The sequence below is a fragment of the Ovis canadensis genome, chromosome 1 (assembly GCF_042477335.2).
Source record: "Ovis canadensis isolate MfBH-ARS-UI-01 breed Bighorn chromosome 1, ARS-UI_OviCan_v2, whole genome shotgun sequence".
Taxonomy (NCBI): Eukaryota; Metazoa; Chordata; class Mammalia; order Artiodactyla; family Bovidae; genus Ovis; species Ovis canadensis.
In genome coordinates this window covers 273,584,359-273,611,682 of record NC_091245.1, presented here as the reverse complement: position 1 = coordinate 273,611,682, position 27,324 = coordinate 273,584,359, and the positions used below count along the sequence as shown (strand labels likewise).

The 27,324-nt window shown below is 42.1% G+C and overlaps 1 long non-coding RNA gene across 1 annotated transcript in view; it reads right to left on the bottom strand.

The window, feature by feature from the left end:
• LOC138428229 (uncharacterized) overlaps nucleotides 1-26,738 on the bottom strand; it is a 1,104,918-nt gene extending 1,078,180 nt beyond the window's left edge. Inside the window, exon 1 of the long non-coding RNA XR_011252353.1 lies at nucleotides 26,615-26,738. This is a non-coding gene — a long non-coding RNA (uncharacterized lncRNA). The remainder of the gene's footprint in view (nucleotides 1-26,614) is intronic.
• Nucleotides 26,739-27,324: the final 586 nt, after the last annotated feature.

Sequence of the window (27,324 nt, the reverse complement as noted above, 5' to 3'; positions counted from 1 at the left end):
CACCCCGTACTGGCCTGGCCAGGTAGCAAGAATTATGGTCATAATGTAGCACCCAGGAAACATAAATTAACTCCTAAAGATTACGTTGGAATTCTGCTTTCTTTGTAGTATATTTATTCTTTATTTTTTAAATTGAAATTTAAATCAAGCATTGAAAGAATTGAAATCACGCATTGGAGTTATTCATAGTTTACCTACATGCTTAATACAAACCCTAACCAAGATTTTAAAAACACCTCTTTCAGGTCATCTCTTGACCACCAGCAGATAGAAGGCAATGTGGAAATATCTTCACCCCTCATGTGAGCTGCTGTGACTTTAAAGGAAATCAGAGGTGGCCCTGGAGTTTTTATTTTTGGCCTGCATCTCACAGCAAGATTCCTCCAGAAGTATGTCTTCATTGTATGCCAACAGCAACCAGTACTCCTGGATTGCATTGAGCTTGGCAACACAAGGAGACGCTAGTGAGCTCATTGTTTCAAGAAAAATCAAGACTTCAGTATTAGTGAGTTCAATCCTCATTCTTGAGTCATTATCCCATATCACAAGGAACCAAGACTCTGACACACAATTCATTTTAGTTCTAATAGCAATAACTGTCATTTGTTGAAGGACTAGAAAGGGTCAGGAATTTGATTTAGGTGTTTTATATCCACCACATTGTTTAATTATTATTTATTCTAGTTTTATACCTGGTCAATCCCTGGGTCAAGAAAATCCCCTGGAGAAGGAAACAGTTACCCACTCCAGTATCCTCGCCTGGAGAATTCCATGGACAGAGGAGCCAGGTGAGCTACATACAGGTCATGGAGTCACAAAGAGTTGGATGTGACTGAGCAACTAACACACGGAGACATTTATGGAAGACATCATATTAACAAATCTATCTTTGAGACAGAGAGTATTCTTCCCACTTTGTAGGTGAGAAAACTAAGTCTTCAATTAAGTCATGTGCCAAAGGTCAAATAGTTAGCAGTCTGGAGCGTGGAGATTCAGATCTCCATCTCCATTCCAAGACCACACTCTGAGTCACTGCATTTTACAGTTACCCATAAATTCACAGCCCACGTGGGTCTTCTCAGGCTTAACTAAGCTGCAGTAATGGACCACACCATGAAGAAGGCTGAAATGGCCAACAATGAACACATGATGTCTGGCCCGAGTTCTATTTGATTTCCAGCTATAGGTCTCTTTCATCTTTTCAAAAAGGATGAATAAATGGCATTATTCATAAGGCAACCTCACAGCTTACTTTCAGATGCAGCCTTATCTGAAATTTATCTACAAGCCTTACCTGAGCAGGTTCTCAAATGAAAAGATTTCAGGGTAGCTAATAGCCTTCCTGATTTCCTTCCTATAGTATTTCAACATCAAGGTGATGATAAATTAGAACAGCGGTCCCCAACCCTGCCTACACATTAAAATCACCCAGAGAGACTTTTTAAATGTCCAGGAGATTCTAGTTTAGTTGGCCTGGGGTGAGGTCTTAACATCAGATTTGGGTTTAAGAGCCTGAGATGACTCGGATAAAACCAGAGTTGAGAATAGGAGGCTGGACACAGAGAGAGAACGCTGGGAACCAGGAGGTGATAAACTCAGCTTTTGGTCTCCAGTCCTCCATCTCCTCCCGCTGAGTCTCTCTTTCTGACCTTGTCCTGTTGTCAGACCCTGTCATGACAGTGCCTGTGGTCAGGAAGGGGCTGTGTCTTTCCCTGCACACTATGGATGAGTCACCAGCCCCCCAGAGAGCATCTTAGACCTACAGTGTCCATGTGGTCATTGACTTCAGGATGTGCCCAACTCCCTTAGCTGGCCCATTGGTCTGCTTCCAGTCCTCAATGCTGGTGACTTTGATTAGGTCATCTCAGGAAGAAAAGAGGCTCTTCTTAGTCCACAGGACCCACTGGTTCCCATTATTTCTGCAGAATAAATGCCGTAAAATACCAAGACGATTTCCTACTGTCTCATTAGCCGCCAGTGCTCTTGCCCTGAGGGCCTGGGGTGAGACCTAGCTTTCCAGAGGTCTGGGACCTGAAGTCATTTGGAACTCAGGGGAGTGCAGGGACTGGGGTGGAGTCAGAGATCAAGATCTAACTGCTGAGGCCTTCGTTCTGCTTAGAAGGGGCCTTCAGAGACCGTGGGGCTCTAGGTTTCCCTTCCTGCCAGGAGAGGGGACAGTTTCAGGGATAATCTCTGACCCACCTTAGACTAACGGAGGCAGTGTTTAGGTGAAGGAGAAGGCATACCTATGCAGAAGCTGGTTTGGTCCCCACTGGATGAGGAAAGACAATAGCTGTGTATGCAGTCCTAGACCCAGGTGAGGTCAGGTTTCCGCCCTAAGCATGCAACATAGACTCTTCTCTGCTTCCCTGGGGCTTTTAAAATCTCAAAAAAGGGACAAAAGCCCACCCCTTAGTTTGCACTTGTGTATGAGGATTGCTTGTAATTGGGCCTGGGGAGAGTAAAGAAGGCACAATCTGGTTTATATTACATATTGATCCCTCTTTAAAACATGTCTAATCTGGCATTTCTTTCCCTCTTCCAGAGTGTGGCGGGTGAGAAACCAGTTTAACCACAAAGAGCTTAGCAAGCCAGCACTAGAAGCCTTGTCTCGGGTTTACTTTATGTAAACAAGAGGGTCACAAAGATGGGTGTTGTGTGAAAAAAAAAAAAAAAAGGAAAGAAAGAAGAAAAGGCAGTGCCCTAGTACATTTCTGAAGTGGGTCAAGCTTGTATAATCCAAAAATTAAATAAGGACTCAAACTTGGGACTCACTCAGCAAGTCTTTATTCAATTAACCACAAGACAACAATAGAAATGAAACTAAAATTATCTCACACAGCTCATGTCCAATTCAGAAACACAACAGATCCAAACAGCTTAGTTTCAGGAATAGTTCTTTCATGGCAAGTAGGGTCTAGCACAGGGGCCAGCAAACGACAACCTAGAGATCACACATGGCCCACCATTTGTTTTTGTAAATCAAGCGTTAATGCATTAGAGCCATGCCATTTGTTTACAAATTTTGTGTGTCTGCTTTTAGCTAGAACGGCAGAACTGTAGAACGGTGACCAAAAAGTGAGAAGCGAAGCCCGCAAAACCGAAAATGCTTTCTATCTGGTCTTTTTCAGAAAAAATTTGCCAACTCTAGCAGATCAAACAATATAAAATATATCATGTGAAACCATCTTCCTGGTCACAGTGAGTAGAAGTCTCCAGAAGATAAAGAGGCTCTTCCCAACAAGTCAGTATTGAACACTAATTAACTGCAGGGTTTGTCCTGTGACTACCAGAGAATAAAATGAGGTGCATTTTACAAACTTGTCCTTCAGAAAGCTATAGTCCAATAGAAAAAGTCAAGAGAATTTCTTCCTTTAGAGAGAAAATATTTTAAGACACTATAAGCTTGAAAAGCCATCCGAAGTTTGACCTTTAAGATATAAGCATCTAAATGCAGAGTTCCAAAGAATAGCAAGGAGAGAAAAGAAAACCTTCCTCAGTGACCAATGCAAAGAAATAGAGGAAAACAACTGAATGGGAAAGAGTAGACATATGGCACCCCACTCCAGTACTCTTGCCTGGAAAATCCCATGGACGGAGGAGCCTGGTAGGCTGCAGTCCAAGGGGTTGCGAAGAGTTGGACACGACTGAGTGACTTCAATTTCACTTTTCACTTTCATGCATTGGAGAAGGAAATGGCAGCCCACTCCAGTGTTCTTGCCTGGAGAATTCCAAGGATGGGGGAGCCTAGTGGGCTGCCATCTATGGGGTCGCACAGAGTTGGACATGACTGAAGCGACTTAGCAGCAGCAGACATCTCTTCAAGAAAATTAAGAGATACCAAGGGAATATTTCATGCAGAGATAGGCTTGATAAAGGACAGAAATGGTATGGACCTAACAGAAGCAGAAGATATTAAGAAGAGGTGGCAAGAACACACAGAAGAACAATACAAAAATGATCTTCACAACACAGATAATCACGATGGTGGGATCACTCACCTAGAGCCAGACATCCTGGAATGTGAAGTCAAGTGGGTCTTAGAAAGCATCACTACACCAAAGCCAGTGGAGGTGATGGAATTTCAGTTGAGCTATTTCAAATCCTGAAAGATGATGCTGGGAAAGTGCTGCACTCAATATGCCAGCAAATGTGGAACACTCAGCAGTGGGCGCAGGACTGGAAAAGGTCAGTTTTCATTTCAATCCCAAAGAAAGGCAATGCAGAAGAATGCTCAAACTACTGCACAATTGCACTCATCTCACATGCTAGTAAAGTAATGCTCAAAATTCTCCAAGCCAGGCTTCAGCAATACCTGAACAGTGAACTTCCAGATGTTCAAGCTGGTTTCAGAAAAGGCAGAGGAACCAGAGATCAAATTGCCAACATCTACTGGATCATTGAAAAAGCAAGAGAATTCCAGAAAAACATCTATTTCTGCTTTATTGACTATACCAAAGCCTTTGACTGTGTGGATCACAATAAACTGTGGAAAATTCTGAAAGAGGTGGGAATACCAGACCACCTGACCTGCCTCTTGAGAAACCTATATGCAGGTCAGGAAGCAACAGTTAGAACTGGACATGGGAAAACAGACTGGTTCCAAGTAGGGAAAGGAGTATGTCAAGGCTGTATATTGTCACCCTGCTTATTTAACTTCTATGCAGAGTACATCATGAGAAACGCTGTACTGGAAGAAGCACAAGCTGGAATCAAGATTGCCGGGAGACATATTAATAACCTCAGATATGCAGATGACAACACCATTATGGCAGAAATCCTCTTGATGAAAGTGAAAGAGGAGAATGAAAAAGTTGGCTTAAAGCTCAACATTCAGAAAACGAAGATCATGGCATCTGGACCCATCACTTCATGAGAAATAGATGACGAAACAGTGGAAACAGTGTTAGACTTTATTTTTTGGGCTCCAAAATCACTGCAGATGGTGATTGCAGCCATGAAATTAAAAGACGCTTACTCCTTGGAAAGAAAGTTATGACCAACCTAGATAGCATATTCAAAAGCAGAGACATTACTTTGCCAACAAAGGTCCGTCTAGTCAAGGCTATGGTTTTTCCAGTGGTCATGTATGGATGTGAGAGTTGGACTGTGAAGAAAGCTGAGCACCGAAGAATTGATGCTTTTGAACTGTGGTGTTGGAGAAGACTCTTGAGAGTCCTTTGGCCTGCAAGGAGATCCAATCAGTCCATTCTAAAGGAGATCAGTCCTGAGTGTTCATTGGAAGGACTGATGCTAAAGCTGAAACTCCAATACTTTGGCCACCTCGTGTGAAGAGTTGACTCATTGGAAAAGACTCTGATGCTGGGAGGGATTGGGGGCAGGAGAAGGGGACGACAGAGGATGAGATGGTTGGATGGCATCACCAAATTGATGGACATGGGTTTGAGTGAACTCTGGGAGTTGGTGATGGATAGGGAGGCCTGGCGTGCTGCAGTTCATGGGGTTGCAAAGAGTCGGACATGGCTGAGCGACTGAACTGAACTGAACTGAATCTCAATAATGGTAAAGACAAGGGCCCGAGAAGTTCAATGTTTCTGAAATAGACATAAGCAAGGTGAGATGATTTGAGCTGAATTCCTATCACCGGCCATTTTTTACTTAAACAAACACTTGCTAAGTGATGCTCAAGCTTGAATCCTTGCTTATTTCTCTTTTTAGCTGGACTGAGGTCAGGCAGCCACTGGAGAGGCAGGAAAGTGGGTCTCTACACTGTGTTTCCTCCTTGTTCTTTCGGCTTGATAGTTTCGGTTAGTTGACACTCACCAAGTTTAATTAAGCAACTCAGTTATGAACCGGGCACTCTTCTATAGGCGTTGGAGACGGCAGGAAACAAAACAGGCCCTCCACCCAATCCAGTTTCCTTTATCTTTGCCTGGAGTGTGTAAGCAAGCATATAAGCACACAGCTTATCAGGTGATGATGGAGGAAAAGAAAGCAGGTGAGGGTGATGGAAAATAAGGAGGTGGCTGGAAGGCCAGGACTGTGCCACTTACAAGGTTACTTTGGGACAGAGCCCAGTGGAGATGGAGAAGCTAGCCAAACAGACAGAAAGGGCCTGAGAGGAGGAGGACAGCTTGGGTGTGCCCCAGGAGGAGAGCCGGGACGCCTGGGTGGTAGGAGAGGCCCAGGGCTGTGGGCTTGGGAAGAAAATCTTGTAGAGCCTTGAGACTTTGGTAAGAATCGGAAACAAAGCTACTCGGACATTGTATTTATTCATTTTAATTTTTGTATAGTTTTAAAGATCATTTTCCATTTGCTTATTACAAAATACTGGCTGTATTCCCCATGTTGTATGATATATCCTTGTTGTTGTTCAGTTGCTCAGTTGTGTCTGACGCTTTGTGACCCCATGGACTGTAGCACGCCAGGCCTGCCTGTCTTTCACCATCTCCTGGACTTTGCTTAAATTCATGTCCATTGAGTCTATAACACCATCCAATCATCTTGTCCTCTGTCATTCCCTTCTCGTCCTGCCTTCTATCTTTCCCAGCATTAGGATCTTTCCTAATGAGTCCGCTCTCCACATCAGGTGGCCAAAGGATTGGAGTTTCAGCTTCAGCATCAGTCCTTCCAATGAATATTCAGGACTGATTTCCTTTCAGATAGACTGGTTGGATCTCCTTGCAGTCCAAGGGACTGTCAGGAGTCTTCTCCAACACCACAGTTCTAAAGCATCAGTACTTCGGTGCTCAGCTTTCTTTATACATCTGTGAGTCTCTCTTATCCCGTAGTTTGTGACTCCCACTCCCAACCCTCATGCTGTCCCTCTCATGCTCCCTCTTCCCACTGGTAACCACTAGCTTTTCTATACCTCTGAGTCTACTTCTTTTATGTTATATTCAATAGTGTGGTGTATTTTTTAGATACCACACGTAATGATATCATACAGTATTTATTTTTCTCTGTCTGACTTATTACTTAAAGTAATGCCCTCCAAGTCCATCCATGATGCTGCAAGTGGCAAAATTTCATTCCTTTTTAATGACTGAGTAATATTCCATCGTACATATGTACTATATTTCTTTATCCATTCATCTGTTAATGGACACACAGATTGCTTCCATGTCTTGACTATCATAAAGAGTGCTCTATGAACCTTGAGGTGCATGTATCTTTTTGAGTTTATTTCAGATATTTGCCTGGGAGTGGAACTGTGGGATCATATGGCAACTCTATTTTTAATTTTTTGCGAAACCTCCATACTGTTTTCCAATGTTCATGGCCACACCAATTTTCATTCCCACCAACACTGTACTGGGGTCCCTTTTCTGTGTGCTGTGCTCAGTCACTTCAGTCATGTGCAGCTCTTTGTAACCCCATGGACTGTAGCCCACTGGGCTCCTCTGTCCATAGGATTCTCCAGGCAAGAATACTGGAGTGGGTTGCCATTTCCTACTCCAGGGGACCTTCCAGACTCAGGAATCAAACCTGAGTCTCCTGCATTGCAGGGGCACTCTTTACCACTGAGCCACCTAGGAAGACTTTTTCTCTACTTGAGCATTTTATATGACTTAAATGTTGGGTGAGGCCTTCTCTCTTTAAATCCCTTGTCCTTGGTTTTGGTTTGGTTTGGTCTCAAAGGGTGTAACACGGGTGTGTGTGCAGGGGAAGGGGTCTGTCCCACACACAGCCCCATATGCAGTCCTGGCACTCAGGTAACCCCAGATTGTGGTCAATGTGGCAGAAACCCACATCAGAGAAGCAGCAGTGAACAGCACACAGACAGGAACAGCTGGGAGTCCACCCGGGATGCACAGAGCCGCCATCTTGCCAACTCCCTGGTCACATTTTCCGTTTGGGCAAATAACCAACACAGAGGGTGGAAAACGCACCATCCAGGTCTCAACCACACAAAACAAGTGGACCACGTGGGGTCCAAGTGGTCCAGTGGACACGGCGTGGGGCAGGGATAACCAGAGTACCAAAGGGCAGCCGGGGCTCCAGTGCCCGAGCCTGTGTTAAAGAAAGGTTGCCCATCCCTGGACAGAGGAAAGCGGCTTATACACACCAACACTGCATCTTTGTGGACAAAGAGAATGGAGGGAGCGAGTCACGCCTCACCGACTCCATGGACACGTTGCCAAGTAGCGTCAGTTGGTCCGACTCTGTGCAACCCCATAGCCGGCCGCCCACCAGGCTCCCCTGCCCCTGGGATTTTCCAGGCAAGAGTACTGGAGTGGGATGCTGTTGCCTTCTTCTCGATGGACATGAGTCTGAGCAAATTCTGAGAGACAGTGAAGGGCAGGGAGGCCTGTTGTGCTGCCGTCCATGGGGTCGCAAAGAGCCGGACACGACTGAGCGACTGAACAGCAACAACAAAGGCCTTCTTGAAAAGTTTAGACTGAAAAGCAGGATAATCCATGGAAGACGGAAATCCCATATTGCTCCAAGAGTACGTTTTGCCCAGAGTTATTGAGGTAATGGCCTCAACTCTACACACTGTCACAAACTTGCTATTCATAGCGGAGAGCTTCAATGTGGACAGTGAGATTATTTGTACAAGGTGAAAACCCACCAAGCTGCCTCTAGCTCCACCATCCACCCAGACCTGGGCTCCTCACAGAAGTCGTGGGCACCCGCTGTTCATTGATGTTGTGATTGCTGATGCCCCAACCTTCAGGGAGCTATCTGGAACAAAAGCGGTACCCCTCTGCATTGGAAGGTGATCCGGCTGCCTTGCATTGGGGAAATTGCAAACCTGAAAATTCTCAGCAAGAAAAACATGTCTTACCAAAGCACAAACCAGACACTTGGCAGCCACTCTCTGTGACGCAGGGCTCCTCGACTGGCAGGAAAACCACAGTAAAGAACTGATTATGCTGCTAGAGCACATTCCATGGGCTGTCCAAGGCTATTTTTATTTTACAATAAGGTACAATATGTTCCGTGATGCTCCCTGTCCTGGACACTTTTTAGAAATTGTATTCACCTAATCATTAATCCCAGGAAATCACCAACTATACAAAATTTGAATAAATTAACAGGTCAGGGTGCGTTTATTAAATTCAGCAGCACTAATGATACACATGGTCAATTTTTATCCTAAGCAGAGCAGTCATGGCTGGCACCACCTGTTGAAAATCTTTTTTGGGAGATGGGCATTTTGAGAGACTGAGCTCCATGAAAATTCTTGAATTTATAGTCCACAAGTGTCTGCCTTTTTAAATCCTTTTTTTTTTTCCTTTTTCTTTTAGAGTTGTCAATTGTGAAAACAACATTTGGTTAAGCGTTATTTGGTCAAGAAATGGACTAAAATCCTCATAATAAAGCATTCCAAGTGTTCTACCGATAAAAATGTTTCTGTTTGAACTTAGACTCCATAAAAATTAAAATTGTTTTGAAAGAAAGAATGACATCCCTGAAACATAATGGATATTCAACAACTCAGATGCATTATGAGAGCAACTTTCCATCCATCTCTGAAAGGAAAACAGACAAGCGGTGTAAGATTACTTGTAAAGCCCAGACCATGCGTTAAGACTCATGCTCAAGAAAAACTTCCTTACTAATGCCTAACTTGTTATGATAACCACTTTTGCTTTTTCAGTGCTTCCTAGCCCCTTTGTAACCATTTTCAATCAGGCAAACTGGACAGAGTGCATCAAATCCAATCAGTAGGTCCGCTAAGGAAAATCTAGGATGTGATGAACTTTGAGTGCTCGCCATTATTTTTATTCTTTGCAGACTTTGAAAAATCTAAGTGTCACGAGAAGGTTAGGCATCTGCAATTCCACAGTGGAAGTTTACATTTCTTGATGGCATTAGAAAACACACGCCATCACCATAATGTTGCTGGCTGGGGGGGTTGTCCTTGAGCTTCCCTGCTGGCTCAAATGGTAAAGAATCTGCTTGCAATGCAAGAGATGCAGGTTCCATCCCTGGGTCGGAAAGATCCCCTGGACAAGGGAATAACTACCCACTTCAGCATTTTTGCCTGGAGAATTCCATGGAGAGAGAAGCTTGGGGGGCTTATAGTCCATGCAGTCTCCAAGAGTCAGACATGACTGGGTGACTAACACTTTCACCTTTTCACTTTTGAAGATACAAGAGTGAGGAGAGATAGAAATGATCAGTAAATTTAAGTAATATATCTAACTAGAAGCTCTGTAAGGGACTGCAGTAAAAACAATGCTTATATATGCAAATTTACACCTCATAAGAAAACATAAATAAGCCAAGAATCTTTTTCTAATTTTTTAATGGCAATTTTGTTGACAATATCAGGAGACTTGAGCCAAACATCTGTATCATATGATAAAGTCATGGCAAAAATGTCCATTTTTTCCACTGTAAGGAAGTCACAGAAAAGCAGACACATAGAAATGTTTTCTGCTTCCACTTAAAGCTGAGATGAGGCTCCAAGCAGAGTTCCCCGTGCTGGGAGTGGTAGGGCTTGTATTTCCCTTGTAACCTTAATTTCTATTTTCAGATGAGGTTGGAGGAACCGACTCTCTTCATATCTTTGGTTTGCTCATTGGCCTGCAGAGACTGTGCACTTCTATGCTGTGCTTTGTTCACGATTTAACTATTATTTCTATTTAGCTTTTATAGGGTACCAAAAATGTGGTTGAAGTTAAATAGCTTTCCTGCTTTGCCAGCTACAATGGAAATTATTTTTTTTTGAAGCTTTTTAAAAGAAAAATAGGAGAAAGAGGAAAAATAAAAAGAAATCAGGACTCCAGAAGAGGTTTATTAGAACCCATGTGTTCAGATTCCCTGCCAAGGAGTGCTGCAGGTTGCCCGTGGATTCTCCAGGGAGACAGCATGTCTTCCCTGAGCACATCCGAGGCTGTGACATTTCATTTGATGTACTTTCTGGGTGGGTGGCTTTGTGACCTTGGACTGGTCAGATAGCGAGCTTGTGGGAACTGAGCAATGTTGCAAACATTAAACTTGTAAAGTAAATGTCACATCAAACAGAGAAACAGCATTCTGGTTGGAATTTAGTAAGTATGAACACGCCTCTAGGGACATCTGACTCCCTGAAATGTCAAAGACCAAAATCAAATGGCTAGATCTGAGTTCTTCTCCATCAGCTCCTGCGGACACGTCTTTTCTCCCTGGCTTGTATGGTGCCGTGGAAAATGGCTTGTTTCTGCAAGTTGACCCTCATCCAGAAACAGCCCAGACTTTCCCTGTCACATCTGTAACCCTACTCGTAGGGTTTTAACTGTCAGACATCCCCAAGTGACTTGCCTCCCAGCTACAGGGTCATGTCTAACCAGGGAACAGCCTCTAAGCATGAAAATGCTGAATGAGGGAAACACAGGTAAAAGATGTAAAGAACTGAATGGGAGAAGCATTTTCCTCTGTCCACTCTCTTTCCACACCAACCCCTGGACATAGTGTGTTGCAACTATACTCAGTATCTTATAATAACCAATAATGGAAGAGAATGTAAAAAAAGGAATATATATATACACTGTGTGGACTTCCCAGGTGGCTCACTGGTAGAGAACCACTTGTCAATGCAGTAGTCACAGGAGATGTGGGTTCGATCCCCGAGTTGGAAGATCCCCTGGAGAAGGAAATGACAACCCACTCCAGTATTTTTGCCTGGAAAAGTCTAAGGACAGAGGAGCCTGGTGGGCTGCAGTCCATGGGGGTCACAAGAATCAGACACGACTGAATGATTGAGGACACAGGCACATACTAATTACATATATATAATATATATATATATAATATATAAATAAATACACTTATTTATTTATTTGTAATGGAATCACATTGCTGTACACCTGAAACTAACACATTGTAAATCAACTTTATTTCAATTTTTAAAAAGTCATGGGCCAAAGGAAATAGCAATATAATTGCAGAATAAAAATATTAGCACAGTCTAAATCACCTATCTTTAGGAAAAAAGAGGAACTCATTCCAGAGAAAACCATCTTTGATTGGCGATCAACAAAGATCCAAATGTTTTATCTTCACATCTCTCTTTGTTGTCCATAAAGGTTAACAAACAATTTCCAGAGCACTTCACAGACTGGTGGACACTGATGGCTTCAAGTAGTTTTTTAAGTAGTTTTAAGTACTCAGTATCTTAGTATTTTTGGTGGTCCACTTTTCAGACAAAATGTATGAACTTCATTCATAGAGTAAAAGTAGGGCTTCGCTGGTGGGTCAGACACTAAAGGATCTGCCTGCAGTGTGGAAGACCCAGGTTCGATCCCTGGGTCAGGAAGATCCCCTGGAGAAGGGAATGGCTACCCATTCCAGTATTTTTGCCTGGAGAATTCCACAGACAGAGGAGCCTGGTGAACTACAGTCCATGGGGTCGCAAAGAATCACACACAACTGAGCAGATAACACACACAGAGTAAACGTACAATCACAGAAAACCAGGAGAGCAAATCGCTCCCCAGGCCCCAGTCTCAGCCCTCCCTGGGGTAGCAATGCGAGGTCTTCTTCTTCTGGGAACAGCTGGCAAAACCTCAATTCTAGTTCAGCTTTTTGAGCAAAAGAAGATGAGGTTAGTCAAAACCTGATGCAGTTTGTCCAAAGATTTTTCAACAAACAGAGGTAAAACGAAAAAGGAGGAAATGTTTTATATGCTTCGAGAAAGACTGCAAAGGAGAGATGTTGTGTCAAAAACCTACGAAATCTACTGAAATGGTACATGGACTGTATTGGTTTTTCTCAAGAGTTAAGATCTCAGTTGAAATCCCAGTTCTTTTTAATTTGAACAGGAAACTGCCTTCATGGGTGTCTGGACTTCACAGTCTATCTGAGCAAGGAGCGAGCGATCTGGCCACACACCTAACCTGTCTGACTGGTATGGCCTCTGACTGGATGGCTTACTCATGAGTCAGAAAACACCTCCGTTGCCAGGTTTGTATTTCGTGTTGTTCTTAACCTTGTCTGACTTAAGATGCTAAGCAAGTTTTAAAATTCAGAAATGTAAAATGTCAAAAGCATGTGCTTATTATTCAGATTCCTCAAATAACAGATATCTTTATACATAAACTCACATTTATTGAAATGTTTATATAGGCAGAAAGGAATCCTGTAATGCCTTTGCCAGCATTCAAGCTGGGTCTTTACAGCTACAGGAATATCGGGCCCTAAAGACGTTGTGATTCTTTCACTGCCTGGTCGATCTGATCAGAAAGGGCTCCCGGTCGTGAAGCCTTTGTTAATAAATCGGAGAGAATCTTTAGACTCAGCCTTGGTTGGTCCTTCAAAAGCAGAGACATTACTTTGCCGACTAAGGTCTGTCTAGTCAAGGGTATGGTTTTTGCAGTGGTCATGTATGGATGTGAGAGTTGGACTGTGAAGAAGGCTGAGCACCAAAGAATTGATGCTTTTGAACTGTGGTGCTGGAGAAGACTCTTGAGAGTCCCTTGGACTGTAAGGAGATCCAACCAGTCCATTCTGAAGGAGATCAGCCCTGGGATTTCTTTGGAAGGAATGATGCTAAAGCTGAAACTCCAGTACTTTGGCCACCTCATGAGAAGAGTTGACTCATTGGAAAAGACTCTGATGCTGGGAGGGATTGGGGGCAGGAGGAGAAGGGGACGAGAGAGGATGAGATGGCTGGATGGCATCACAGACTCGATGGACGTGAGTCTGAGTGAACTCCGGGAGATGGTGATGGACAGGGAGGCCTGGTGTGCTGCGATTCATTGGGTCACAAAGAGTCGGACACGACTGAGCGACTGAACTGAACTGACTTGGTTGGTCCTGCCAACAGATCACGTCATGAAGTCCCTTAACTTCCATCATTACATCTTACTTGAAGAAAGTTGTTTCTTTGACTGTTTGGTTTACAAAGAACCCAGGTCTGTAGTAACTAGTAAATTTACTATGTGTAGAACTTTTACTCAAAATTTGATTCATACATATAAATATATATGCTACACAGTAAACTCTGGGAGTTGGTGATGGACAGGGAGGCCTGGCATGCTGCGGTCCATGGGGTTGCAAAGGGTCAGACACAACTGAGTGACTGAACTGAACTGAACTGATGAATATAAACATAATAGAAATGTAATATATCTGACAATAATAGCATAAAGGAGGTGGGAGGGAACAAAGATATTTTGGAGTGAAGAGCTGACACCAGTTGGTAACTTGAATCTGTAGGATTAAGTAGGGTACCAGAGATGAAAACTGAGAAGATTGAGATAAACAAAAGTTTAGATATATTTTTTCTTTCCTTTCTTATCTCAGCTTCCTTAAATGATATAATGCTATACAGGACATTAACTATAGAAATGTATTGTTGGATATATTAAATATATGACAGAGAGAGATAACATGTGTTGAGCTGGCCAAAAAGTTTGTTTGGGCTTTTCAGTAAGTTGTTATGGAAAATTCGGAGCAAACTTTTTGGCCAACCCCGTGTGTGTGTGTGTGTGTGTGTGTGTGTGTGTGTGTGTGTGTAAGAGAGAGATAGCATGTATAACAATCATATCACAAAAACATAAATAATTATAGCAATGAATTGTGGGGTTTATTTCATAGGTATATATATAGAGAGAGAGACACACACAGAGCAAGAGAGAGAGAAGTGATATGTATTATCACAAAAAAGGAGGACAGTGGTATAGAACTAGGTAAGAATAAAGTTTCTATATCTCACTGGTTGGTATTAAGTCAGGACAAGGCTAAAGTCAATTCTGATAAATTAAGATGCATACCATAAACCTTAGAAAATAATTTATTTAAGTCACTAAGAAAGTAACTCAAAAATACAGTCAGAAATTATTAGAGAATTAAAGTATTACACTGAAAATGTCTATTTAATGCAAAAGAAAGTAGAAAAAGAACAGAGGAATGAAACGTGACGTAAGCTACATAGAAAGCAAAAGCAGAATGGAAGACACGAATCCAACCATGTCAGTAACAGCGCTAATCATGAATAGATTGAATAGTCGGATCAAAAAGCAGACATTGTTAAGGAGAGAACTTTATTTTGTTTTTCACACTTTAAACTTCTTATCTTTTATTGGGGTATAGATGCTTAACAAACAACATGGTGATAGTTTCAGGTGAAAATTGAAGATACTCAGTCATCCATATACATGTATCCATTCTCCCCCAAACCCCTGTCCCATCCAGGCTCCCATGAAACGCTGAGCAGAGTGTCCTGAGCTACACAATAGGTCCTCGTTGGCCATCTGTTCTGAATATAGCACTGGGTACATGACAGTCCCAAACTCCCTAACTATCCTTCCGCCTGACAGCCGTAAGTTTGCTAAGTCAGGAAGTCTGTTTTGTGACTTCATTTGGATCATTGCTTTTTCTAGTCCACATAGAAGGGATGCCATTCAAAAGCTCTGCTTCTCTGTCTGACTGACTTAACCAGGGTGACACTCTCTGGGTCCGTCCGTGTTGCTGCAAATGGCCTTAGTTCATTCTTTTTAATACCCGAGTGATATTCCATTGTATATATGTACCACTCCATCTTTGTCCATTCCTCTGCCAGCGGACATTTAGGTTGCTTCTGTGAAAGCGGAAATTGCTAGATTGGATTAAAAAAAAACATGATTCAACTATACGCTGTCCATAGGTCATAAACTTTAGATTGAAAGATAAAAATAAGTTGAAAAATTAAAAATGTAAAAAGATATGCCTGGTAAATAGCCATCATAAGAGTGCTGCTAATATCAGGAAAAAATGTACTTTAAGGCTAAATAAATGGATACTGGAAATAGCAGGACATTTTGTCACGATCTAAGGGTCAATCTATCAGAAAAAATATTAACATATTTTCCACCTAACAAATCTGAATAGGCCTATAAAAAATTAAAAGACTGAATGACTAATTTTAAAACTTAGCCCCCAGAGAAGCCCTGGCCCAGGTAGCTTCACTAGTGCATTTACCAAACATTAAAAGAGAACTCATAGTGACTACTGAGAAAGTATTTGAGAAAAATAGGACAGAAGGGCAGCAAGACAATTCAGGGGGGACATAAAATCTTTTCAATGAACGGGGGCATAACAACTGCACACCCACGTGCAGAAGAATGAAGTGGATGCTTTCCTTACACTCAGAAATTTACTCAGAATAGGTCGTAGACCTCAACGGAAGAGCTAAAACTACAAAACTCTTGAGAGAAAACCTGGAAGGAAGCCTTTGTCACCTAGAGTCAGCCAAAGTCTTACATATGAAATTTAAAAAATGCAAGTGACAGAAAATTAAACTGGAACTTAACAAAATTAAAATATGCTGCAAATGACACCAACAAGGAAGCAAAAAGACAACCCACAGGATGACAGGAAATATTTGCAGATCGTATATCAGACAAAGAACTTATGTCTATATAAAGAAGTTTTAATTATTAATAATAAAAATAGAAGCAACTGAATTAAAAATGGATGATTGATCTGAATAGACATTTCTCCAAAGAATGGTTTAATATGTACATGGAAAGAGGCTCAACATCATTCCACATTGAGGAAATGCAAATTGAAACTACAGTGAGGTACTGCTTCACACACACCAGGGTAATAAGACTGAAGGACAGACAAAAAGAAAAGGTGAGGATGTGGAGAATTTGAAATGTTCTTACATTAGTGGTGGTGATGTAAAATGAAAATTACATTAAGTGTGGCGTTATCTGACCTAGTAATTCTATCCCTGGTGTAGATACATTCCTGGTATTCCTAAAGGAAAATGCACATTGACACAAAAACTTATCCATGACTGTACTTAGCAGCACTATTCAAAATAAGTCTGAAATGGTAGCAACCCAAATGCCCTTCAACTGATGAATGCATAAATAAGATAGTTTATTTACAAACCATAATATTCATCAATGAAAAGGAATGAAGTGCTGAAACATGCCACGACATGGATGAACTCTGAAAACGCTGTGCTAAGTGAGCAGAGACAGGCACATACATGTGAAAGTCACTCAGTCATGTCCAACTGACTCTGTGTGAACCCATGAACTAAAGAGTCCGTGGAATTCTCCAGGCCAGAAGACTGGAGTGGGTAGCCTTCCGCTTCTCTAGGGGATCTTCCCAACCCAGGGATCAAACCCAGGTCACCCACATTGCAGGTGGATTCTTTCCCAGCTGAGCCGCCAGGGAAGCCCCCATATTGTCTAATTCCATTTCTATGAAATATTCAGAAGAGGCAGATTTACACAGACACAGATCAGTATTTGCCAGCACAGGAGATTAGTGTTTGCCACGGGCTTGGGGAGGGTAGGGGGAGGGTGGGGACATTACGACTAAAGTCTAATGTGTTTCTTTGGGGGTGATAAAAATGTAAAATTGAACTGTGACTACACAGTTCCATGAAAAGCAAAAACCATTGAATAGTATACTCCAAATGTGTAAATTGTCTGGTGTGTGAATTATATCTCAATGCAGCCATGAAATTAAAAGACGTATCCTCCTTGGAAGGAAAGCTATAACAAACTTAGCATGTTTAAAAGCAGAGACGTCACTTTGCCAACAAAGATCCATAGAGTCAAAGCTATATTTTTTCCAGTCGTCATGTACAGACATGAGAGTTGGACCATAATGAAGGCTGAGCACCGAAGAATGGATGCTTTGAACTGCGGTGCTGGAGAAGACTCTTGAGAGTCCCTTGAACAGCAAGGAAATCAAACCAGTTGATCCTTAAGGAAATCAACCCTGAATATTCATTGGAAGGACTGATGCTGAAGCTGAGGCTCCAATAGTTTGGGGCACTGATGTGAAGAGCAGACTCACTGGAAAGGACCCTGATCCCGGGAAAGACTGAAGGTGGGAGGAGAAGGGGACGAGAGAGGATGAGCTGGTTAGACAGCGTCACTGACTAAACGGATGTGGATTTGAGTGAACCCCGGGAGATGACGGAGGACAGAGGAGGGTGGTGTGCTGCCGCCCACGGGGTTGCCAAGCATCTGACACGGCTCAGCGACTGAGCAGCAAGGGTGTTAGAGATTCAACAGGCTCACGAGTCGTGCAGCGTGAGGTTTGGTGTCTTTAGCAAAATCACTCAGTATAGTAACAGTTATGAACGTGGCCACTTTTGCTATTTGGGGCCAAGGCGTTTGCTGTGGGAGGACGGGTCCCCCATTCTGTGCGTTGTTGGGTGTTTAGCTGCATCTTTGGCTTCTGCTCCTCAGATAGTAACACCCTTTCCCCTGGTTATAGCCACTAAGACTGTCTCTAGACATTGGCACGTGTCCCTTGGGGAGAGGGGGAAAGAAGCACCTGGTGAGGACCACTGTATACAGTGCTTAATAGCAGTAATTAATTGGCTTACAAATAATTTATATTTCTAGAAGCTTAAACACTCGCTCCTTATCACTCACGGTAAAACTAAAGCACAGATTATTTTTGTTACTTTTAGCTCATATCCTGAAGCTCAAAGGGAACCCAGTTAGGAAAACGGTCTAGGTGTAATTATAATTTTCTATGGATTAAGGACTAACTGTGTTTCCATTTAACTGCCATACTTGGTACTGTAGCTTTAGTGACTGTCCAAAAAATACAAAATTTGCTTGCCACACATTTAATAGAGAGTCCCTCTAAATAAGCAAATATTTAGAAAGGTAAAACATATCTTCATCTTTTACCAATACTGGATTGGTAATAGAACGAACACTATTAATGCTTATACAAAGTAACAAAAAAGCAGGATTTTACAGGGGTTTAAATAAAATATTTCTCTCGAATTTCCATGTTCTGGTAAATGAACCATCGAGCTTCTCAGGCTGTATTCAAGGAGTTCAGTAAAAACTCCAGTGATTGATTGAAACACACTGAAGCTGATTTTCAAGTGAGGCGAGAAGGCCCGAGATTTATTCTACCTCCGTGAAACACAAAAGCTCAAAAGGAACCGATGAGAAAAATGAAACCCCAGGAGAACTCAGAAGCGGCACTGTGGCTGCAGAGGAAACAATGAGGAGAATGTGACAGACGCGACAAGAGGCTGTGGACGCAGTCACTGATAAAGGGCTGCTTCCCAGAGTCTCAGCAGCAAGAATACACACAAGCAAGAAACAACACGGAAAGCTCCCACTCCATGTAATGGGAAGACATTTGGGTTTCACACTTGCATGCTCAAGCACACATTGTTATCACTGAATAGTAATAGTCACTGTCAAACCCTCATTTCTAACCATGAAAATGGGAAGTCTCACGTTAACCAGCTTCCCCCACCACAAAGTAGTATTTCCAGGTCGGAGCTTGCACGCCAATGAAACATCCTGCCTTGCCCTCCAAAATATGTACAAAGGGCCATCGGCTGGGGTGGGTGGGAGGTGGTCTGAGGGTCCCATTCTTGCCTTTCCACCTTGCCCCAGACCAGCCCCAACCACAACTGGGTATTTTCAGCCCGTGTGGGTTTCACGGTGCTTTCTGGCTTCCCTCAGTGCTTACTTTTGTTTTCCAATCCATGCCATTCCCAGCGTCACACACCATCACAGACATCTCTCCGCCCTTCCCTTGATGCTCACACCCCGATCTGGATATTTCGCATCCCCTCTTCCCTCTTCTTGCGGCTTTTTCATCCTGGAGTTTTGCCCCAGGTGTGGCACTGAGCCTCCAGCTGCAAAGCCCAGGCGACCTTGGCCGCATGTGAAGGAGATGGGAAGGGCTCTCGCCACCAAGCTGATGGGAGAAACGGTTCTGGATCCTTCTTTGCCTTAACACGTACTCCTCGGATTGGCCTCGGATTGGACTCCTCCGAAGTCCCAGAGGAGGAGGATGAGAAGGCGCCCCCAGGTAAGTAGGCGCGTGCGCTCCGTGCGTCTCCTGTCGCCACGGGCGGACTGGGAGGTGTCATGAGACCTTCTGTTTCTCTAAATTAAGGCGCCAAGGCTGGGGATTCTAGAGACTGCTCTGCTCCAAAGATTTCCTGGTCATTGGATTTCTCCCACGTCCCTGGAACTGACAGGAACCAGACAAGCCCGGGCACTGGGAGATCTAAGGGCAGGACTCTTCCCATCAGCGTTGGAGCTGCCAGTTCACAGAGACCCGGGGATCTTTTTCTGAAGAGGAAAGTCCATCCCTGGGCAAAACCAGCTGAGCCCCGGTTAGTTTTGGTTTGTTTTGTATTTGGGGGCGGGGGAAGTAGGGTGGGTTCATTTTTTAAGAAATGGTGTTTTACCACCAAAGAAAGGACCACCCCGTGAAAATATTCCATAAAATTCAGACTTTTCCCCCTCTTTGAGTACTTTTCTCTTCCTCCTGCTCTGCTGTTGGGAAAACCACTTTTTTCCCCCTTTTGAGGAAGTTGAATGAAATTAAATGGAGTTGTGTTGGTTTCCTGACTGCCTTGGACTTCACCCAACTCCAGCCCTCCGACCAAACTCTCCTTGAGATGATAAACGTTCTTCTCCTCTCTGCTGCTTCTTGGTTCTGCAGAAGCATTTAGACCTTTTCCTGGAGGCTGAAGGCATTTGTGCCACCTGCTGGGGGCTGGTGGAACTGCATTTGCTGCTGCCAGCCCTGCAGTGTCATTCTTCTGGGCATTGACGGACAACTTCAGAAACACAAATACACAGTTCATCATTGAGAACAACAGGAGGGACATCTCAGATATTCATTTCATTTTTTTTTAGAAATATCTTTAAAGAGGGTATGTTCCATATTTTAACTTTTTAGTTCTTTACATTGATTCTAAGAAGCATTTTCTTTGAGATCAGATTGAATAGGTCAGGTTGTAAACATGACCTTCAAGTCAGGATACCTGGCCTGCATTGTTGGTGGCCTACATAATCTTACAAGTGTCATGCCACAGATATTTAAAAGTGCTGCATAACATTTAAAAGAGATCTTTTAAAAAGTTGCAGCTGAATAGAACATAAAAAATGAGGTTTGATTAAACTTGTAAGAACTGTAGCCTCAAAGGCGAGGGAGAGTGATTGGACTTCAAGAAAATGGCTGAAGTGCTCATTCATATTCGACTCAAGTATGTATGCTAAATATTTAAAAGATGCCAGTGAAAGACCAAAAGAAGTGCAAAATACAACGTACAAAAGACTGGGAAAGGGAATTAAAAAGTAATTTCTAGAAGAAAAATCAGCAGAGGAGAAGAAAAGAAGCAAAATAGTATCACCTACGTTGCTGTGATTCTTTAGTCACTCCGTCGCGTCCGATGCTTTGCAACCCCATGGGCTGCAGCGCGCCGGGCCCCTCTCTCCCCTTCTGCCCCGGGAAGTTTGCTCAGACTCATGTCCATTGAATCAGGGACACTATCTAACCATCTCATCTATTTTCATCTAAAACTGAAAATAACATGGTACAAATTTTCTTAGTGACTACTTACAATGGGCTGTGTTTACTAATTAAAAGATTGGGATTTTTCAAGTCAGACTTTTAAAAATCCAGCTATATGTTGTTTAAATTTTTAAAAAGTAAACAAAGACAGAAAAAAACAGATATCATTACTATTAGGGTCAGAAAAAATAGTCTTTAATGTAAAAACAAAACAAACAACAACAACAACAAACATTTGAAATAAAAGGGTCCCCATATCATGAAAGACTAATAATATATAAAAATTCTGATAGTGTATATATCTAACTTTGTAGCCTAAAGAGACAGGAAATACAATTAAGAAAATTATCAAGAAAGAATGTAAAATCTACAGGAAGAATTAAAAATGTTAGCACATATATCTCAGAAAAACTGACCAAGTAGGAAAAGTATGAGGTATGTAGGATTTTAGGTGAGAAAACTAGCAACCTTGATCTAGTTAGTATTTATGAAGCTCCTATCTCATCATTAGAGGGCATAAATAACTTGTTTTTATATACCCACGGAGCACACAAAAATTACCACTTCATCAGCCATCAAACAAATATTTAAATATCAAAATAGTTATATCATGGAGCTATGTTCTTTTGGCATAGAATTCTAAAAAACAGAAAATAACAATTTAAAGTTAAGTTAAAGCATGAGTCTTAAAACTTTCTGTAAGTTTAAAAACACATTTCTAATAAACATCAGTCCTAGAACAGATCAAAATGAAATGATTGTTAGAAATAAATGAAAGAATTAAGGAAACAATTCCATTCACCATTGCAATGAAAAGAATAAAATACTTAGGAATAGATCTACCTAAAGAAACTAAAGACCTATATATAGAAAACTATAAAACACTGATGAAAGAAATCAAAGAGGACACTAATAGATGGAGAAATATACCATGTTCATGGATCGGAAGAATCAATATAGTGAAAATGAGGATACTACCCAAAGCAATTTACAAATTCAATGCAATCCCTATCAAGCTACCAGCCATATTTTTCACAGAACTAGAACAAATAATTTCAAGATTTGTATGGAAATACAAAAAACCTCGAATTGCCAAAGCAATCTTGAGAAAGAAGAATGGAACTAGAGGAATCAACTTGCCTGACTTCAGGCTCTACTACAAAGCCACAGTCATCAAGACAGTATAGTACTGGCACAAAGACAGACATATAGATCAATGGAACAAAATAGAAAGCCCAGAGATAAATCCACACACATATGGACACCTTATCTTTGACAAAGGAGGCAAGAATATACAATGGAGTAAAGACAATCTCTTTAACAAGTGGTGCTGGGAAAACTGGTCACCACTTGTAAAAGAATGAAACTAGATCACTTTCTAACACTGCACATAAAAATAAACTCAAAATGGATTAAAGATCTAAATGTAAGATCAGAAACTATAAAACTCCTAGAGGAGAACATAGGCAAAACACTCTCTGACATAAATCACAGCAGGATCCTCTATGATCCACCTCCCAGAATTCTGGAAATAAAAGCAAAAATAAACAAATGGGATCTAATTAAAATTAAAAGCTTCTGCACAACAAAGGAAAATATAAGCAAGGTGAAAAGACAGCCTTCTGAATGGGAGAAAATAATAGCAAATGAAGCAACTGACAAACAACTCATCTCAAAAATATACAAGCAACTTCTGCAGCTCAATTCCAGAAAAATAAACGACCCAATCAAAAAATGGGCCAAAGAACTAAATAGACATTTTTCCAAAGAAGACATATGGATGGCTAACAAACACATGAAAAGATGCTCAACATCACTCATTATTAGAGAAATGCAAATCAAAACCACAATGAGGTACCACTTCACACCAGTCAGAATGGCTGCGATCCAAAAATCTGCAAGCAATAAATGCTGGAGAGGGTGTGGAGAAAAGGGAACCCTCCTACACTGTTGGTGGGAATGCAAACTAGTACAGCCACTATGAAGAACAGTGTGGAGATTCCTTAAAAAATTGCAAATAGAACTGCCTTATGACCCAGCAATCCCACTTCTGGGCATACACACCGAGGAAACCAGAATTGAAAGAGACACATGTACCCCAATGTTTATCGCAGCACTGTTTATAATAGCCAGGACATGGAAACAACCTAGATGTCCATCAGCAGATGAATGGATAAGAAAGCTGTGGTACATATACACAATGGAGTATTACTCAGCCGTTAAAAAGAATTCATTTGAATCAGTTCTGATGAGATGGATGAAACTGGAGCCGATTATACAGAGTGAAGTAAGCCAGAAAGAAAAACACCAATACAGTATACTAACACATATATATGGAATTTAGAAAGATGGCAATGACGACCCTGTATGCAAGACAGGAAAAAAGACACAGATGTGTATAACGGACTTTTGGACTCAGAGGGAGAGGGAGAGGGTGGGATGATTTGGGAGAATGGCATTCTAACATGTATACTATCATGTAATAATTGAATCGCCAGTCTATGTCTGACGCAGGATACAGCATGCTTGGGGATGGTGCATGGGGATGACCCACAGAGATGTTATGGGGAGGGAGGTGGGAGGGGGGTTCGTGTTTGGGAACACATGTAAGAATTAAAGATTTTAAAATTAAAAAAATTAAAAACTAAAAAAAAAGAAAGAAATGAAAGAAAACTACCACCCCCCCAAATGTAACAGTATTTAAGAGGAAATATGTAGACTTGAATGGGCTTCCCTCATAGCTCAGTCAGTAAAGAATCTGCCTGCCAGGCAGAAGACCCTGGATTCCTGAATCGGGAAGATCCCCTGGAGAAGGAAACGGCAATCCACTCCAGTATTCTTGCCTGGAGAATCCCATGGACAGAAAAGCCTGGCGGGCTAGAGTCCTTGGGGTCGCAAGAGTCGGACATGACTTAGCGACTAAACCACCACCGCCACGTAGACCTGAACAGAAATATATGTCTCATCCATGCGCGACCCCGCTTCTCCTTTTGCGTTCAGTCTTTATCAGCATCAGAGTCTTTTCTAAATGAGTTGGTTTTCACATAGGTGACCAAAGTATTGGAGTTTCAGCTATCTCACTGTATCTTTATTAGATTTCAAATTTTTTCCTTGACTCTTGAAAATCTCCTTATACTAGAATGGCCTCAATTTTTGAGCTCTTTGTCAAAAGTGACTACACTGTACCCTGAAGTCTCCTGTTTTGATTGAATATGCTCAGTACACTTCTAAAAACAAAGACTTGTTTATATAACAGGCACATTCATGAATTCGAAGTTGTGTTTTGTTTTTTTGCTCGAAATCCCCATAAGTTTAAAAATTAATGGGAAAAAATTGTTTATCTCAATAAGCCAAGTGCTTGGAAAGAAACTTGATGGGTTTAGTGACCTCTACTGTGGGCCATGTCTAGAATTTAGACTCTGCTTTCTTCTCTGACAACAATTTGACAAGTGCCCCAAGCTACTTGTCAAAGCATCTTTCTTATTTTAGGGCTTTTTCTTTCACAGTTGAAGCAACCGCAAGAGCTGAATGGTATCTTCTTCTTAGCAGTCTAGGCACTTTTACAGTCAATCTTTTTTTCTTGCTACTACTCTATTTTCCCTTTGCAATATTATCAGTGGTTTTATTTGAAAAATATTCAAAGTAACAGCTACGGTAAGAGAACAGTGCCACATGCTATCAGTTAGTAAATAAAAGCCATACACAAACTTTTCAGCTCAACTTATGCTCGTGTGCAATCCTTCAGACCCACAGTTAGTTAACGAGGTGATCTGTATTACTTCAAACAATGACTGTGTTCATATATTAGTTCTGTTTCTTACCAGTTAGTGAGCTGCTCTGCAAGTCGATATTCTTATCTGTAAAAGCAAAATACTAATGGCATTTTCCCCAGAGGATTGCTCTGAGTGGAATCACAGAGGTAATATTCTCAGTTCGAGTTGGTGCTCATTACGTATTATTCACAATCCTTTCCTTCCATATAAAGTAGTAGTAGAAAGAGCAGTCATAGTAAATAAATAAATAACATGAATAAATACAAATCTTTACTTACAATGGGTTACATGCCAAATTGAAGATACTGTCAATCAAAGAGTTGTTTAATGATACTTAACCCACGAATACCTTAGCTGTACCTCGTTGCCGTTCGGGCGTTCAGTCCTGTCCGAATCTCTGTGACCCCGTGGACTGCAGCACGCCAGGCTCCTCTGTCCTCTGGCTCCAGGAGTTTGCTCAGACTCACGTCCATTGAGTTGGTGATGCCATCCAACATCTCATCCTCTGCTGCCCCTTGTCCTCCTGCCCTCAGTCTTTTAGGACCTTGAATACTGTACTGAAAATGAAAACCAGAATGGGTGTCTGGGTAGAGAATGGATGTCCGTGTGACTGTTTTTTGTTGTTTCCCTGTGTGATTGTGTGGCTGACTGGGAGCCTGCCCAGAATCATAGCAGACTTCTGTACCATATATTGTTAGCCCTGGAAAAGATCAGAATTCAAAATTTGAAGTATGATTTTACTGAATGCATATTGTCTTTATGCCATTGTAAAGTCAAAAATGGTGAAGTCCAATCATCTGTAATGCTAAAAATAATAGCCACAATAACAATTGTTATTATACTTATTGGAATACTATATACTATGCTAAGCAGTTCCTGTGTACCAACTAACTCATAAAGTGAAGTGAAGTGAAAGGCGCTCGGTCGTGTCCAACTCTTTGAAACTCCATGGACTATACAGTGCATGGAATTCTCCAGGCCAGAATACTGGAGTGGGTAGCCTTTCCCTTCTCCAGGGGATCTTCCCAAGCCAGGGATCAAACCCAGGTCTCCCACATTGCAGGCGGATTCTTTCCCAGCTGAGCCACAGGGAAGCCCTCCAAACAACCACTTTGGGAAGGTACTATTACTATTATCCCCATTTTACAGATGGGGAAACTGAGGGCTAGAGAGGTTAAATTAGAGGTTGGCTTCTAGGGGCAGGCCTAGGGCTGAACTCATCCCTTCTGCCCACATCCCTTGGGCCATAGCTCAGAAACACGGCCTCATTCAGCTACAGAGATGGCTGTCAGGGAAGGGAAGTGGGTTTTGTGTACACTCAGCCAGTCTCCACTAAAGTAGAATTCTGCAACTTGCTCTTTCCATTTGATGGTGCATTATATTTCATTCACTGCATCATACTTCATTCTATCTTGCCCATGCTGATATGTGCAGACCGAATTTCACTTTGATGGATTTATTTCATTGTGTGGCCTGAGCACGATGTTTGTATGCAGTATACCACTGACAGAGGCGCGGATTGTTTCCAGTTCCGCGTCATGGCAAAGCTCGCTGCAGTGAACACAGTTGACTCGGTCTCCGTGGGCATAGAGAAAGTTTCTATATTGTATAAACCAGTAAGGAGAACACCCCTACCATCCACTGACCTGGGACTTCACCGGCTATTGCAACACTGCTCTCCAGCACACGTGGAACAATCTGTAGACTCAGCAGAAAGAATTAGGACTATTTTCCAACATGCTTCTTACATGTTTTAAATTTTGCCCATCTAATGGATATAAGGAAATAGTTCAGACCTATTTAGTATGAAATATACAGATATAAGGAAACATTTCAAGCTTAATGAGTATTAAATATACAATGAGTCATCTCAACCTAAATGGTGATTTTCCCAAGATGGACGGTTTGGGTGATGTTTCATAATCGAAGGTGGCCACGGGCTGGACATCCTGCTGCAAGACAAGGGCACATTTGACAGACCAGATGTAAAGCTCGGGATACCTGTCAGCCCTCTCTCATGTCATCATCACCTCAGAAGGATGTGCCAATGCCTTGGACTTCTCCGTGATGTTCAGTGCACACTCCCCATTCCCAAACCCAAACTTGCTGCCTGGCTTTCTAGAAGACGTTTTTGACTTGGACCACGTACTCGGGCAGTGCCAGGACGCAGTGATAGTTCACAAGCTGATGCGCTGGGACTCCCTGCCCAACTCAGGCCTCTCACCCCCGAGGTAAGACACGGGAGAGCTCAGGGCTAGTTACTTTCTAATTATCACCCAGGTTTGGATTGTTTCCAAGATGTGTATGGTCCAGAAGAACAAGAGCTAAGCATCGCTTCCAGGTAAAATGAGGTTGT